The sequence below is a fragment of the Patagioenas fasciata genome, chromosome 4 (genome assembly GCF_037038585.1).
Source record: "Patagioenas fasciata isolate bPatFas1 chromosome 4, bPatFas1.hap1, whole genome shotgun sequence".
Lineage (NCBI taxonomy): Eukaryota > Metazoa > Chordata > Aves > Columbiformes > Columbidae > Patagioenas > Patagioenas fasciata.
Genome location: NC_092523.1, coordinates 427,892 through 444,772, shown reverse-complemented (window position 1 = coordinate 444,772; position 16,881 = coordinate 427,892). Strand labels below are relative to the sequence as shown.

At 50.1% G+C, this 16,881-nt stretch overlaps 1 long non-coding RNA gene across 2 annotated transcripts; it reads left to right on the top strand.

The window, feature by feature from the left end:
* The first annotated feature begins 24 nt into the window (after positions 1-24).
* LOC139827958 (uncharacterized) lies at positions 25-15,440 on the top strand. Of its 2 annotated transcripts, XR_011739099.1 has the most exons (9): positions 25-279; positions 747-826; positions 1,138-1,924; positions 2,107-2,195; positions 3,115-8,015; positions 8,483-8,562; positions 8,874-9,649; positions 9,909-10,066; positions 14,176-15,440. It is a non-coding gene; the product is annotated as an uncharacterized lncRNA (long non-coding RNA). The 2 variants fall into 2 exon arrangements; XR_011739098.1 differs by having other exon boundaries at positions 9,909-15,440.
* The last annotated feature ends 1,441 nt before the right edge of the window (positions 15,441-16,881 follow it).

Genomic DNA, 16,881 nt, shown 5'->3' with positions numbered 1-16,881 from the left:
TAAGAGGGTGGCGGGGGGTGGGAGGGCGCCTCAGCTGGTGAAGAGGAACCCCGAAAACAAGGCAAGAGAATGTTGGTGGGGGGAGCGCTCTGGCGGTTCCAGAGGCTCCCCGAGATCCGCTCAGACGGCAGCGGGTAACGCGGCAGCTCAGCGTCAATCAAAGAAGAACAGGAAGGCGGTTGACCTGCAATTCCAGAGCGAGGAGGAAGACTGGCAACCCGAACGAGGAGCAGCAGAACTTGGCATGGCCTCTGAAATCCTCCTTTAATCTGGGCTCAGGTAAGCTGGAAGCAGGGGACATAGGCTGGGGTTTGGGAGGTGGGCAGGTGAGAAATGATCCGCATTTTTGATCTCCTGAGTGACTGAAGCGCCTGGGAGTTCATTTGGAGTCGTTGCCTTACTTGATTTTACACTGACTTTTGCATTATATTTTAATGACGTAGAATTTTCCGCTTTGACATCGAAACCTCAACTTCTTTGGAAATTCATCCTCTGTCCCTTCAGTCTCAGCTCGTGGCACTTCCACTGTCTCGTGGCCCGCGTTTCAATGTACATTAGATCGCTTCCTGGGCCTTGGATTTTAAGTAATGGTCCGTCACAAGTTTGTTTTTCTTGTCCTTAACAGGCAGCTTTGAGAGCTCTCTAAGGAAAAGTGATATCTTTTTACCTTGTTACTGCTCTTTCCATGTTACGAGCAGCCACCCTCTTTATGATCAGTCTCATGCTTTTCTTCCTTTCTTGCCCAGGTTCAGAAGACCGGGAATTCCAAGCTTCAAGTTTCCTGTGGAACATTGCGGGAGACCTTGATAACGTGGCAATGAGGGAGGTGATGAAGAGAAACAATACCTGTTCCTTTCCCATTTCAAGACGTTATTTTTTACCTTCCTGGTAGCTGTGAGATGATTTGCAATCTTGCGCTAGCATCTGCCTGAAAGAGAACACGGACCCTTTGGGTGCCTCCTCAAGAAATACTTGCTCTATGGTTCTGGCGATGTCCAGGCTTCAAGGGTGGGGCATAGGGGAGTGTAAATCTTAGGGGGCCTCCCGGGATGTCTGCAGGTTTGGGTGACCCGTGGCTGGGACGGGGACGCCGAGGTTGTCAATCTTGCCCTGAATCTCTCGCTCCCTCTCTTGCAGCACCCAAGACCGAATGGAGGAGCAAGTGTACGGGAAGTTCCTGCGCCACGACACAGATCACATTTATCGCTCTCGCCCTGAGAGACCCGGAGAACCAAACCGTTCCCATCGTGCCTTGAAGCAGCCTCTGCTCACGCGCTTCTCCCAGGGAGAAGGCAGAATGGCAGTAGCTCGCCACGTTATACCACAGGGTGCACACTCTGCAGCTTTCAAGCCCAGCTCTGCGTTAGCTCACCCCTGCAATTTTGCACCGCCCACGCAAATTTGAGTTGTCGCTGGTTGTTGCAGCGTTTGGCTTTGGTGAGGACAGCGTGTGTTTGTCAGCAGTTGGTGTAGGGTGGAATCTTGAGGAGAAAGTGATATTTCCGTGCCAGAACTGGTTGGTGTTTGCATGGTATTGTGGTAGTTGTTCCCACAGGTGATCAGTGCTGGAGTGTTATTGCAGGATGAGGGGATTTTGAAGGCTTGTCTGTGAGATGCACTAGAGGCAGCAGTTGCAAACGAAAGGCTGAGGTGTGGAGAGTTTGTCGGTGGGTTTTGGACAGTTGTCAGTTGAAGAGTTGGTTGTTTGCAGGTGAGGTGTAGAGCAGAGGGTGAAGCTGACTTTGCCTGGGCGGCGCAACTGGATGGGTGCGCAGAGCTGAGGAGAGCGGGCTTCTGCGGGTGACCCTAAAGCTGGAGAACCAGCCAGCGGCAGCTCCAGACAGTCCCGCTGCCGAGCTTGGCTGTGTAGGGCCGGTGCCCTGGGGCACAGGGAGTGTGACCCTCCGCAAGCACCAAACAGCAGGTGAGGACTGTGGGGATTTGTACTGAGCTATGATATCTCTAAGGCATGTGCGAGGGGCCGGGGCCAAGGCAAGGTGGGCTCGTTGTGGGGTGTGGGGAGGTGTCAGCCCCCGGACTCAGCCCCTGTCTGATTGTAGTGCCCTTGGGCTGGTGTAGCTCAGTCCTCTGTGTGTTTCTCTTCAGGTGGAGCAGCGTGCAAAGGAAAAGCAAGGAAGGAGAGGAAGGTGGTGAACCTATGAGGAAGAGTGTAGCGAATCTGGCGTGGACTCACGGTAAGGTGCCATGAGAGACATTTATTACAAACTCAGGTTTGCATTTATACTCGCTATGATGCTTGCTCAAGCATTTGCTCTTTAGCTAAGTTAGACATTACATGAGCGATGTAACTGCCATATACGCATTTTTTTCTATAGTAAGCTGTCCCTCTGTCCCTGATGTATCAGTCCTGTATCCTGTATCTTAGTAGTCACAATTTTTCCCCAAGTAGATGAATATTTGCAAGCAGCTTTATCTCCAGTCGTTACCTGTTCATATAATTCTCATTCATCTTTGTGCCATGTCTCCAACTGAAATGTACCAGTTGTAGGAAAGTCTAGCACATGATTAGCAATCCATTCTAATAAACTCACCAATCAGACCCCTGATACATCCTGATTTTGCGTTTGTAGCGCATGTTGAAGGACATCCAGGGTTTGTCTTTGCTTAAGGGATAACTTCCCTCCCATGGTTCCCAATCGCTCACCTTTCGTTGGTGGTGGGCGCGCACTGTCCTGGTTCCCGGTCCTGTTTCCTGGTTCGATTGGGCTTCGCTACCAGAGCGGCTACTGCCTTTATAGGCACGCTGAAAGTCCCTGTTCCAGGGCGCCATTTGTAGCGAATGCGGTACGGACTCTCTTTTAAGGTGCAATGAGAGATGTTTATTACAAATTCAGGCTTGTGTTTATACTCGCTATGATACTTGCTCAAGCATTTGTTGATTAGCTAAGTTAGTCATTACATGAGTGATGTGTTTTGTGTTCCCACCAAAGTCACTGCCATAAACACCTTTTTTGTCTATCACAAGCTGTCCCTCTGTCCTTGATGCATCAATCCTGTATCAACTCCTCTGTCCTTGATGTATCACATAGCATACAGTCCTTTGTTCTTGTATTTTTCCACTAATGCTTGTTCTCATGCTGTTGACTCTTGCAGTTTCTCATGTGCCCGGTCTTCCGTGTACTGACACAGAAGAGCGATCACGAAAGAGGATTGGAGCGCACCTGTGAGTCAAGCAGAGTCGAGAAAGAAGATGACAGTGGTGGACCTGTGAGTCAGGAGGGGACAAAAGAGGAGAAAGGTGATGGAGCTACGAGTCAAGAGTGAGGAGGAAGATGGGCAGCCTGAGCCAGCGAGAAGGAGAATGTATCCTTAAGCACAGGGAACGATCTGTGATTAGTGCGTCCCCCTCCCACCCCTAGAAACCGTGCTCGGGGGTAAAGTGGTAAAATGGGAGCAGGGGCTGTTGGCTGTGTTTTGGGAGGTGGGGGTGGTGAGCAGGGGCTGGGCTCTTGGACTTGGGAGCAGTTAAGGGAGCAGGGTGGTCATCCCTTGGGAGGTGTCTGTCTGCCAGCAGGTAAAGGAGGGGGAAGAGGATCCTGCCGGGGTGAGGGCCTGGCCAGCTCTCCACTCCCAGGGCTCTTGATGCTGGTGTGGTGTGTTGCTGTAAGTGCCAGGGGTGACTGGCAAAGAAAGTCTTTGTGGGGTGCATGCTGGGAAACTGTGCTGCTACGGAGGGGCTGGGTTGGTGGGAAGGCCTGTGCGGGGGGCCGGGGCCAAGGCAAGGTGGCCTTGTGGTGGGGTGTGGGGATGCGTCAGCGACCGGACTCGCCCCCTCCTGTGACTGTACGGGCCTGGGGTGGGTATATTTTTGTTTTCTGTGCATCTCTGTTCGGGTGGAGCAGCTCGCAAAGGGGAAAGCAAGAAAGAAGAGGAAGGTGGTGAACCTACGAGGAAGAGCGATCAAGAAAGAGGATTGGAGTGCATCTGCAAGTCAACAGGGATCAAGAAAGAAGATGACGGTGGTAGACCTGCGAGTCAGGAGGGATCAAGAAAGAAGAGGAGGAAGGTGATGGAGCTGCGAGTCAGGAGTGAGGAGGAAGAAAATGTCCCCCTTGGGACAGGGACCTCCCTGTAATCAGGACTGCGCCCTCCCACCCCTGGAAACTGCTCAGGGGCTCAGACATCCATGGGAAGGTTGTGTCCGACAACACGAGCCAGATCTTCAGCACTGGCTGCTGTTCAGCTGGGACCAGGGGCTGCTGGTGGGGTTTTGGGAGGCGGGGTGGGTGAGTAGAGGCTGGGCTTTTGTACTCATGAGTGGTTGAGAGAGAGGGCTGGACACCTCTTGGGAGGTGTCTTGTCTGTCTGCCATCAACTAAAGGAGGGGGAAGAGGATCCTGCCGGGGTGAGGGCCTGGCCAGCTCTCCACTCCCAGGGCTCTTGATGCTGATGTGGTGTGTTGCTGTAAGTGCCAGGGGTGACTGGCAAAGAAAGTCTTTGTGGGGTGCATGCTGGGAAACTGTGCTGCTACGGAGGGGCTGGGTTGGTGGGAAGGCCTGTGCGGGGGGCCGGGGCCAAGGCAAGGTGGGCTTGCTGTGGGATGTGGGGATGCGTCAGCGACCGGACTCACCCCCTATGTGACTGTACGGGCTTGGAGTGGGTGTATTTCTGTCTTCAGGGCATTTTGGTTTGGGTGGAGCAGCTCACAAAGGCGAAAGCAAGAAAGGAAAGTAAGGTTGTGAACTTACGAGAAAGAGTGATCAAGAAAGAGGATTTGAGTTCATCCGGGAGTCGAGGGATCAAGAAAGAAGAGGAGGAAGGTGATGGACGTGCACATTGAAAATGAGAGGGAAGATGGGCAACCTGAAGCATGGAGCAAGGGAATGTCTCCTAGAACAAAGGGACCTTTCTGTAATCAGAGATCCCCCCTCCTACCCTACAAACTGAACAAAGAGGACTGCGAGAGGGAGCGCTCTGACAGGACAAGAGGTATCAGTAAATCTGGCAAGAGGACAGTGGGGGAAGCGCTCTGGCGGATCAACAAGTCTCAATATATGTGGCAAGAGGATGATGGGGGAGAGTTCACCAGTGGTTCAAAAGTCACCCAGAAAAAGGGGAAGAGGATGTCAAGGGGGGAGCGCTCTGGTCGATCACAAGACTCTCCTAAAAAACACAACAGGATGGTGGTGGGGGGGAATGTCCTATATGGGACAAGGGGTCCCGAGAAATCCAGCAAGAGGATGGTGGGGGGGAGCACTCCAGCAGACCAAGAATGTACTAAGGAAAGGCAAAAGGACGGCAGGAGGAGAGACCCAGTGGGTCAAGAGGTACCGAGAAATCCAGCAAGAGGACGACAGGGAGGAGCTCTTTAGCAGGCCAAAATCCCACTGAGGAAAGGCAAGAGGACAGCGGGGGAGAGCGCTCCAGTTCTTCAAGTGACTTCCCAGGCAGAAGGCAGGAGCATGGCGGGGCAGGACTGCGGCAGGTCAAGAATTCTCAGTCTGGCAATAGGATGGCGGGGAGGAGCGTTCCAGCGGGAGAAGAGCGCCCTGACTAGAGGCAAGACAAGGGTGAGGGAGAGCACTCGGACGTGTCAAGAAGACTCCCCCAAAAAGTGCAAGAGGAAGGCCGGTGGGGAGAGCAATCCAGCAGATCAGGAAGTCTCAATAAATGCGGTAAGAAGGTGGCAGGTGGGAGCTCCCCAGTGGTTCAAGAGGTCCCAAGATATCCAGCAAGAGAACTGTGAGGGGGAGCGCTCCAACAGGTCAAGCGGTGTCAAGAAATCCAGCAAGACAATGGTGGAAAACGCTCCGGTGAGTCACAAGATTCCCCCAAAAAAAGGCAAGAGAATGGTGCAGGGGAGCACTCTGGTGGATCAAGAAGCACCCAGGAAAAGGGGAAGAAGATGGTGGGGGGGAGCACTCTGGTAGGTCACAAGACTCCCCCAGAAAACACAAGAGGGTGGCAGGGGGAACGCCCTAATGGGTCAAGAGGACCCAAGAAATCCAGCAAGAGGACGGCGAGGGGGAGCGCTCCAGCAGATCAGGAAGTCTCGATAAATGCGGTAAGAGGATGGCGGGTGGGAGCCCCCCCAGTGGTCCAAGAGGTCCCAAGAAATCCAGCAAGAGGACGGCGAGGGGGAGCGCTCTGGCAGATCAGGACGTCTCAATAAATGCGGTAAAAGGATGGTGGGTGGGAGCCCCTCAGTGGTTCGCAAGGTTCCAGGAAATCCAGCAAGAGGACGGCGTGGGGGAGCGCTGTGGCAGATGAAGAACCCTCAGTACATCTGGCAAGAGGACGGTGAGGGGGTGCTCTGATGGGTCAAGATTGCTCTGAAAAAAGCCCAAGAGGGTGGTAAGGAGAAGCTCACCGGTGATTCACGAATCACCCAGAAAAAAGGGAAGAGGACAGTGCGGGGGAGCTCTTCAGTTGTTGAAGAGAATCCCCAGAAAAAGGCAGGAGGATGATGAGGGGGAACACTCTGGCGGGTCAAGAAGTCTCAATAAGTCCGGCAAGAAGACGGTGGGGAGGAGAGCTCGTGTGGGTCAAGAGGTCCCAAGAAACCCAGCAAGAGGACAGCAGGGGCGAGCGCTCCGGCAGATCAGGAAATCTCGATAAATGCAGTTAGAGGATGGTGGGTGTGAGCCCCTCAGTTGTTTAAGACGTCCCAAGAAATCCAGCAAGAGAACTGTGAGGGGGAGCGCTCCGGCAGGTCAAGCGATGTCAAGAAATCCAGCAAGACAATGGTGGAGAACTCTCCGGTGAGTCACAAGACTCTCCCAAAAAAGGCAAAAGAATGGTACAGGGGAGCACTCTGGTGGATCAAGAAGCACCCAGGAAAAGGGGAAGAGGATGGTGGGGGGAAACGGCCTGGTTGATCACAAGACTCCCCCAAAAACCACAAGAGGGTGGCAGGGGGAACGCCCTAAGGGGTCAAGAGGTTCCAAGAAATCCAGCAGGAGGACGGCGAGGGGGAGCGCTCCAGCAGGCTGAGATTGTACTAAAGAAAGGCAAAAGGACAGCAGGAGGAGAAACCCAGTGGGTCAAGAGGTCCCAAGAAATCCAGTAAGAGGACAACAGGGAGCAGTGCTCTGGCAGGCCAAAATCTCAGTGAAGAAAGGCAAGAGGACAGCAGGGGGGAGTGCTCCAGTTCTTCAAGTGACTTCCCAGGTAGAAGGCAGAAGGACGGTGGGGTAGCGCTGGGACAGGTCGAGAATTCTCAATCTGGCAATAGGACAGCAGGGAGGAGCATCCAGCGGGACAGGAGCGTCCTGAAAATAGGCAAGACAAGGGTGAGTGAGAGCACTCCGAGATGTCAAGAAGTGTCAAAAACTCTGGTGAAGGATGGCAGGGGGGAGTGCTGTGGATATTCAAGAGACTCCCCAGTAAAAGGCAAGAGGACGGCGCGGGGAAGTGCTCCAGCACGTCAAGATCGCACTGAAGAAAGGCAAGGTCACAGTGGGGGGGAGCATTCCCGTTGTTCCAATGGTTCAAAAGGTCCCAAGAAATCCAACAAGAGAACTGCGAGGGGGAGCGCTCTGGCAAGTCAAGCGGTGTCAATAACCCCAGCAAGGCAACGGCGGAGAGCGCTCTGGTGAGTCACGAGACTCCCCTACAAAGGACGAGAGGATGGTGGAGGGGAGCCCACCAGTGGTTCAAGCAGCACCCAGGAAAAGGGGAGGAGGCTGACGAGGGGCAGGCCTCTGGCGGGCCAAGATCGCTGAGGGAAGGTGCGGGGGAGCTTGCTGGTGGCTCAAGAGACCTCTAGAAAAAGGTAAGAGGGCGGCGGGGGGTGGGAGGGCGCCTCAGCTGGTGAAGAGGAACCCCGAAAACAAGGCAAGAGAATGTTGGTGGGGGGAGCGCTCTGGCGGTTCCAGAGGCTCCCCGAGATCCGCTCAGACGGCAGCGGGTAACGCGGCAGCTCAGCGTCAATCAAAGAAGAACAGGAAGGCGGTTGACCTGCAATTCCAGAGCGAGGAGGAAGACTGGCAACCCGAACGAGGAGCAGCAGAACTTGGCATGGCCTCTGAAATCCTCCTTTAATCTGGGCTCAGGTAAGCTGGAAGCAGGGGACATAGGCTGGGGTTTGGGAGGTGGGCAGGTGAGAAATGATCCGCATTTTTGATCTCCTGAGTGACTGAAGCGCCTGGGAGTTCATTTGGAGTCGTTGCCTTACTTGATTTTACACTGACTTTTGCATTATATTTTAATGACGTAGAATTTTCCGTTTTGACATCGAAACCTAAACTTCTTTGGAAATTCATCCTCTGTCCCTTCAGTCTCAGCTCGTGGCACTTCCACTGTCTCGTGGCTCGCGTTTCAATGTACATTAGATCGCTTCCTGGGCCTTGGATTTTAAGTAATGGTCCGTCACAAGTTTGTTTTTCTTATCCTTAACGGGCAGCTTTGAGAGCTCTCTAAGGAAAAGTGATATCTTTTTACCTTGTTACTGCTCTTTCCATGTTACGAGCAGCCACCCTCTTTATGATCAGTCTCATGCTTTTCTTCCTTTCTTGCCCAGGTTCAGAAGACCGGGAATTCCAAGCTTCAAGTTTCCTGTGGAACATTGCGGGAGACCTTGATAACGTGGCAATGAGGGAGGTGATGAAGAGAAACAATACCTGTTCCTTTCCCATTTCAAGACGTTATTTTTTACCTTCCTGGTAGCTGTGAGATGATTTGCAATCTTGCGCTAGCATCTGCCTGAAAGAGAACACGGACCCTTTGGGTGCCTCCTCAAGAAATACTTGCTCTATGGTTCTGGCGATGTCCAGGCTTCAAGGGTGGGGCATAGGGGAGTGTAAATCTTAGGGGGCCTCCCGGGATGTCTGCAGGTTTGGGTGACCCGTGGCTGGGACGGGGACGCCGAGGTTGTCAATCTTGCCCTGAATCTCTCGCTCCCTCTCTTGCAGCACCCGAGACCGAATGGAGGAGCAAGTGTACGGGAAGTTCCTGCGCCACGACACAGATCACATTTATCGCTCTCGCCCTGAGAGACCCGGAGAACCAAACCGTTCCCATCGTGCCTTGAAGCAGCCTCTGCTCACGCGCTTCTCCCAGGGAGAAGGCAGAATGGCAGTAGCTCGCCACGTTATACCACAGGGTGCACACTCCGCAGCTTTCAAGCCCAGCTCTGCGTTAGCTCACCCCTGCAATTTTGCACCGCCCACGCAAATTTGAGTTGTCGCTGGTTGTTGCAGCGTTTGGCTTTGGTGAGGACAGCGTGTGTTTGTCAGCAGTTGGTGTAGGGTGGAATCTTGAGGAGAAAGTGATATTTCCGTGCCAGAACTGGTTGGTGTTTGCCTGGTATTGTGGTAGTTGTTCCCGCAGGTGATCAGTGCTGGAGTGTTATTGCAGGATGAGGGGATTTTGAAGGCTTGTCTGTGAGATGCACTAGAGGCAGCAGTTGCAAACGAAAGGCTGAGGTGTGGAGAGTTTGTCGGTGGGTTTTGGACAGTTGTCAGTTGAAGAGTTGGTTGTTTGCAGGTGAGGTGTAGAGCAGAGGGTGAAGCTGACTTTGCCTGGGCGGCGCAACTGGATGGGTGTGCAGAGCTGAGGAGAGCGGGCTTCTGCGGGTGACCCTAAAGCTGGAGAACCAGCCGGCAGCTCCAGACACTCCCGCAGGGCCGGGCAGGGCCAGTGCCCTGGGGCACAGTGAGTGTGACCCTCCGCAAGCACCAAACAGCAGGTGAGGACCGTGGGGATTTGTACGGAGCTATGATATCTCTAACCCATGAAACTGGGGTCCAGCCTGAGCAGGGCATGTGCGGAAGCTGTGCTGCAGCGGAGGGGCAGAGCTGAGGGGAAGGGCTGTGTGAGGGGCCGGGGCCAAGGCAAGGCGGGCACGCTGTGGGGTGTGGGGAGGTGTCAGCCCCCAGATTCAGCCCCCGTCTGACTGTAGTGCCCTGGGGCTGATGTAGCTCAGTCCTCTGTGTGTTTCTCTTCAGGTGGAGCAGTGTGCAAAGGAAAAGCAAGGAAGGAGGCGAACCTGTGAGGAAGAGTGATCGAGAAAGAGGATTGGAGGGCACCTGTGAGTCAAGAGGGATCAAGAAAGAAGACAACGGTGGTGGAACCGCAGGTCAGGAGAGCTCAAGGAAGGAGAAAGGTGATTGTGGCAGTATTCTGACATTGGGCCTATGAGAAACTGTGAGAGTTGACAGCGTGAGAACAATCATTAGTGGAATAACACAAGAAGCAAGTACTGTATGCTACGTGATACATCGAGGACAGAGGGATTGGTACAGGAATGATACATCAAGGGGGATGACGGGGGTAGCTTGTGGTATAGACAACGATGCTTTTATGGCAGTAACAATATATCACTTATGTTATGACGAACTTACCAAATCAGCAAATGCTTGAGCAAGCATCATAGCGAGTATAAATGCAAACCTGAGTTTGTAACAAATGTCTCTTGTCTCACCTTAAAAGAGAGTCGGTGCCACATTCACTACAAATGGCACCCGAACAGGGACTTTGAGTGCGGCTGTAAAGGCAGCAGCCGTTCTGGTGGCAAAGCCCAATTGAACAAGGACAGGGAAACAGAGCCAGGAAACAGAAACCACAGCGTGCGCCCATCAGCAAGAAAAGATGAGCAATTTGGAACCATAGGAGGGAAGTTATCCCTTGAACCAAACAAACCCTAGATGTCCTTCAACTTTTATTAAGAAAGCAAAATCACAATGTACCAGTAGTCCGATTAATGACTTTATAAGAAAGGCTTGCTGATCATGTGCTGGACTTTCCTACAACTGGTACATTTTAGTTGGAGGCATGGCAGAAAGTTGAACGAGAATTATATGAACAGGCAGCAACTGGAGATAAAGCTGCTTGTGAATATTTATCTACTTGGGCAAAAATTATGTCTGCTTTAATAGCGACTCAGAAGGAAGTAGTTGCGCGGGTTGCAACTAATTGTGAACCTTCTGCTCCTCCCTTGCCAGGGAAGGAGGGGGATCCTGTAGATAGATTAGGCAAAAATGCACTGACCACAGATGTAGTAGTGGATAAAGGATTGGCTGATAACAAAGCCCCTGCATGTACCCTACAGTGAACACTTTTGGCAAATGATGGTTTGTGGGAGTCGCCTGACAAGCCCCTTGATCCTGGCCCGACGGACCCAGAGTAAGAGCCTGATTTATTCCCCCCGGATGTTACTTTGCAACCGAAAGTGCACACTAATTAAACCATGTGGGATAAATGTAGAGAAGAGGCTTTGAAAACAGGAGACTCGAAAGTGGTTACGGCATGGCCAGTGATCTGTTGTGAACAGCAATCTCCAGGCTTTCAGCAGCTACCATATGATGTTGTAAAGGAATTACCAACATTAGCTAAAGAAAATGGGGTTACTTTATCATTTGTTATACATTTTTGAAGCATTAAGCTCCTCTTACGAACTTACTCCACATGACTGGCGTTCTTTGTTGAAAATGATCTTAACCATACAGTATATTGACTAGTAGTTATCTGATTTTTGGGAGAACTGTACTATAGAGACCGTTGATAATGCATATCGGATGAGATGGATTGATTGCAGTCCTTTAGCTGGGGAATGTGCCCGTGCTTTGCCAGATAATCAAGTTGCGTAACCCAGAGAGATATATATGTGGTGTAATAGCAAAACTAGCAATGAAAGTGGTTCGGAAGTTACTGGAGGTTGGGAGAGATGCCAATACGTCCTTTTCAAAAATCTTGCAAGGATCACAGGAACCTTATGCGCTGTTTTTAGACCGCTTGCAAACTGCTTTGGAGAGACAAATTGATAATGACACAGCGCATGAGTTGTTACTAAAATAATTGGCTTTTGAGAATGCTAATGCTGATTGTCAGCGTGTGTTGCAGGATTTGGGGAATAGGGAAAGGTGTACTATAGCAGATATGAGAGTGTGTCAAAACATAATGCAACTGAACATTATACCAGCTCTCTAGCTGCTGCTTTAGCAGCACAGTTACAAGTATTGGGAACAGAACTGAAATCGAATTGTTTTTGTTGTGGGACACTGGGTCGTGTAAAGAAAGATTACACAAAGTATGCACACCAGACTTCGAAGGCTGTACCTCCTAGAGATCGTCCAAAATGGGGAAAGGGCAAGCACTGTGTGAGTGAACATCATTCAAGGGTTAATGTAAAGGGGGAGCCAATTAACCCTTCCCAGGAGGTGGGGGACAGGACTTCCCCCACCCCCATCAAATAAATTCAAGTCTAAACTCATGACCCGAGATCTCTTCCCTGGAACAGCTGGAAGTGCAGGGCTGGACTTGGCTGCCAGCCCGTCAGTGACGATAATTAATTACTGCTGTGGTATTGCTTATTCCCAGAGGAGTGTGGGGGCCTTTAGTGCCTAGTGTGCATGCTTTGTTAATAGGTTGATCATCTACTACCAAATTGGGTTTGTTTGTTTTACCTGGAGTAATTGACTCTGATTATCAAGGTGAAATCAAAATTATGGCATGGACACCTGTGCCACCTTGCTACATCCTGAGGATGCCCCCAGATTTGCATTTTGTGTTCCTTCACTTAATCAAGAGGAGCCTATGAAGAGATAGCATTGGGTGGTATCACCACAAGGGATGAGAAATAGTCCAACCATTTGCAAGACAGTAGTTGCAGCAGCTGTACAACCTGTGAGGAAGCTGTACCCCTCAGCTTGTATCTGTCGTTATATGGATGATATCTTGCTTGTCATGTTATAAGAGCAGGAACTACAACAAGTAATGCGAGTCCTATGTAACGCTATACAAAAGGCTAGATTACAAATTGCACAAGAAAAAATTCAGAAAACTGCTCCATGGAAATATTTGGGGTGGCAAATAACAGAACAAGAAATCATTCCTTAGCCAGTAACTCTTAAATTCCATAATATCATGACCTTAAATGACTTACAAAATTGCTAGGAGCCATAAATTGGCTCCGACCTATTTTGGGCATTGCCACAGAGGAACTGTGTCTACTTTTTACACTTTTGAAAGGAGACCTGAATTTATTGTCTACTCAGGTATTGGATGACAAAGCTTAGCAGGCCATATAGAAAGTATTCGATGCTGTTGAACAAAAATAGGGATGGGGACGCAATTTGCAGCTGCCAGTTTGGCTGGCACTCATAGCCAATACCGTCCAACCGTTTGCAGTACCGTTTCAATGGGACAAGTCATTAAGTGATTCTTTAAGAGTTGGAATGGGTTTTTCTAGCTCACACACCAATGAAAACAGTTTGGATAATAAAAGAAATGTATGCAAACCCAATAATTAAAGGCAGAGAATGTTTGTATGCTATGTATGGGACAGACTTTGAATGTATATTTATTCCTACAACAAAGGAGAATTTGCAATGGTAATTAACTGAAGATGTGAATTTCCAGATTGCATTGGCAACATACGCAGGGAACATATCAGTTTATTACCCTCAACATAAACTGTGGGCTGAAATTGGTAATTTACCGTTGTATGGCAAGTGCTGCTGTCAGCAACGACAAGACTGAATTTACCGATGCCTCTGGTTGCTCACGTAAAGTTGTAATTACATGGCTAAACTCAGATACCCAGTGTTGCAAACACAAGGTAGAAAAAGGAGACCAAGGGTCAAACAAGTTCTTGAGCTGACAGCTGTTAGGATCGCTTTTGAATGTTCTGTAATGAGCCTTTGAATGTTGTAACTGACTCATTATGCAGCTGGCATACTTAACCGCCTGGAAGCTTCTTTTCTTAAGGAAGAGGATAATCCTCTTTTGATGGCTGGATTGAGAATGCTATGGTTCCTAATAAATCATAGACGTCATGGTTTTTATGCAGCGCACATCCGCTCTCGCGCTGCCCTTCCAGGACCTCTTGCGGAAGGCAATAGGAGGGCCGATGCACGAGCTGTGCCGCTTACTGTGCCTAAAGCCTTGGAGCAAGCTAAATTATCACATAAACTCTTTCACCAGAATGCAAAGTCGTTAAAACGACAATTTCAAATTACAACGGATCAGGCCAGGAGCGTTCTTATGTCCTGCCCTGATTGCCAACAGTCGGCACCCGTGCCATCCAAAGAGGGTGTTAATCCAGGAGGGATTACTGACAAGTACGGCCAGCTGATGTAACGCGTTGTTCTGAATTGGGTAAATACGTATGTGTTTCTGTAGACGCTCATTCCAGATTTCTCGTTGCGGCTGCACGCACTGGTGAAAGAGCACGGGACGTCTGTAAACAGTGGTTGGCGTGTTTTGCTGTTTCAGGAGTTCCAGGATATGTAAAACCAGAGGAAAGCGGAACGCAGGCTGGATTAGAGGAGCGATCCCCCGAGTGCCCAGCGCGCCGTAATAAAAGTGCCTGCTTTTTAACACTTTCAAAACAGTGTTAAAGAGTCTGTTTGCCGACTTTTCGGTATCGTTTTCTGGCGACGAGGATGGGATAATCTGCCTGACCTCCCGTGGACCCCAGGATCTCTGGGACCTTGTGCCGGCACCGGGGAATTCCCGGAAGGGATCACGGATCCTCGGGCCAGCTCGGGACGTGGGTAAAACCCCATCAATGAGATAAGGCACTTTCATTGTCTGGTTTGTTTGCAGGCTGCCTGCGCGAGACGTGGGCGACACCAGCGCGTTGGGTCTGCGCGTTTTGGTAAATTGGGTAAATTAAAAAGAAATAAAAAACCAAAGACGAAAATGAGAAAACAATAAATAAAAGAGAAAAACGAGGGAATAGTAATTTGGTAAAGGTACCTTTAGTGATTTTGCTGTTTGTGCCTTAGCAATTGTATGATTGTTTGTGTCTTTAGTGATTTGTTGTTGTTGTTACTTGTGTCTTGGGTGATTTTGTAGTCCAATACTTATGGTTCACCAATTGTCTGTTATTGTGATTGTGAAATAGGTAGTGGACAATGGACAGGAGCGATTCGGAAGAAATCCCCCCCGGGCTGTGTTTTGTGACATTGGAAAAGGATCGTTTGACTCCCTGGGGAACAGCAACCAGGGAATATTGTAATTAATGGTGGCCACTGTAAATAATATTAATATGCTGCACAGGTCTGGGTGGGTATACCCGAGATGTGTAGTATAGTAATGCACTACATGTAATATATAATGAGATATGTTTTAAATCATATATTGTCTATTATATAATGCATATTACACAATACAAAATGTTACATACGCATTGTATTTGAAAAAGGACAATCAGGGAAAGAAATTGAAACCAGTAAAAGGTTTGTTGACGAACAGATATTGGTGTAGAATACACAGAGAACATTAGATCAGGATTGTCCCTTGGTGAATGCAGGGTGGCATCCTGATGTCCTTATATCGGGGGACAGGCTGAATTGGTATGGACAGTGCATTTTATACGGGATTGGACACGCTGTGCCTAAAGCTGTAAATACGCCAAAGCCTTCTGAGATAAAACAGGATCGTCTGTGCCTCATTTGCTACACCCCTTTATCTGTTTCCCAAATTACGATTTAGACTGTATTTACCATTGTAAAAATAAAGCTTTCCCCCTTTAATTTTTGTCATGTATTGTAATTCATAGAGATATTGGAGCCCGTCCTACCTAAACTGTAGAAAAGACAGCAGCCATGTGTATTTTTAAATAAAGATTAAACCAAGTCTGCTAGCCCATTATCTCTAAGCGTTCTACTGTGATCACCTCCCTCCCAAGGTTTTGTGTCTATTGTATCAGGGCCTGACACCCACGGCCACAGTGGATGAATCGCCATGGGCACAGCACCAGGACCCGCTTGTTGGTGTCCAGGGTATCCACTCCAGCAGACACTGTTAGTAAAAGAGCACATCATGAAACTGGAGAACCATCTAATTGTGTCATTATACACATTCACTGCTCTTTTTTCTGCTTTATACCCCTGGTAGCTTTTTAAAATGGCACAGTTTGAAAAGGATTTCTGTTTTGGCCCTGCACACGGAGGCTGATTTTCCTTTTCTAGGGCCTTCCACCCGGTTCACCGCACCCGTGTGATCACTGCGCTGCACGTGGGCAAAATCAGCTGTGCCCTGTGTTTCTCCCGTAAAATAGTAAGAACGCTAATACAATCGTGCCAGGAACTACCTTCACTGTGAATATTTGAAGGAACCCACTGCTAATGTATTGTTAATGGGTACTTGCATTGTGGATTAGATGCAACAAAAATCCATACTTTCTTTTATCCTTTGCTGTACAGGAGGTGGTTGAACTTTTCTATAGCAGATTCAATCACCTGTTGTAAAGCGAGATGGTTGTCTCCTGTGAGGAAGCAGGGTAGATTTACCCATACTCTATAAGCACCATGGATGAGCTATATAGAGTAACAGCTTAAAAACAAACCAACCAGCAACAAGAAGCTAACGATCAAAACAACAAAAGGAAAAAAACCCCAAACAAACCAACCCAAAAGCGCAGAGGCTCCTGAACGCCCCCTCTCAGTGCTGTGATGTCCGTTTCCAGGGAGCCCGTGGGGTGTCCCCACAGCCGCAGACACAGGTGACCCGGCTGGGTGGTGCCAGCAGAGAACAGTTGGTGTGACCCAGCCCGCTGCGCTGCCCTGGGAAAGCCGGGGACAAAGGGCCGGGCCGGGGCATGGGGAGGTTGGTTCCAGCTCACGGATCAACTCACAGCGACTGCGGAAACAGCCCCGAGCCGGGACGGGCCCGGCCGTGTGCTCCTGTCCCCCGCCGCGGGGGTCCTGGCTCTGGACATCGTTGCACAGGATCGTTTGAGAACCGTTCCTGAAGGATGCGCAGCGCCCAGAGCAGCAGCGCCTGCCCGGCTGCTGCTCAGCCGAGGGTAAGGGCTGGAACTGACCCTGTAGCAGCAGCAGAGCTGCCGCAGCTGCGGGCGAGCCGAGTTACTGCTGCAGACAAGACACGGGGCACAGGGAGAGGCAATGTATTTTATTAGGATAGAAGGCATCTTTAGGAAAAAAAAACATTTTAGCAATGTCGGGCTATTAT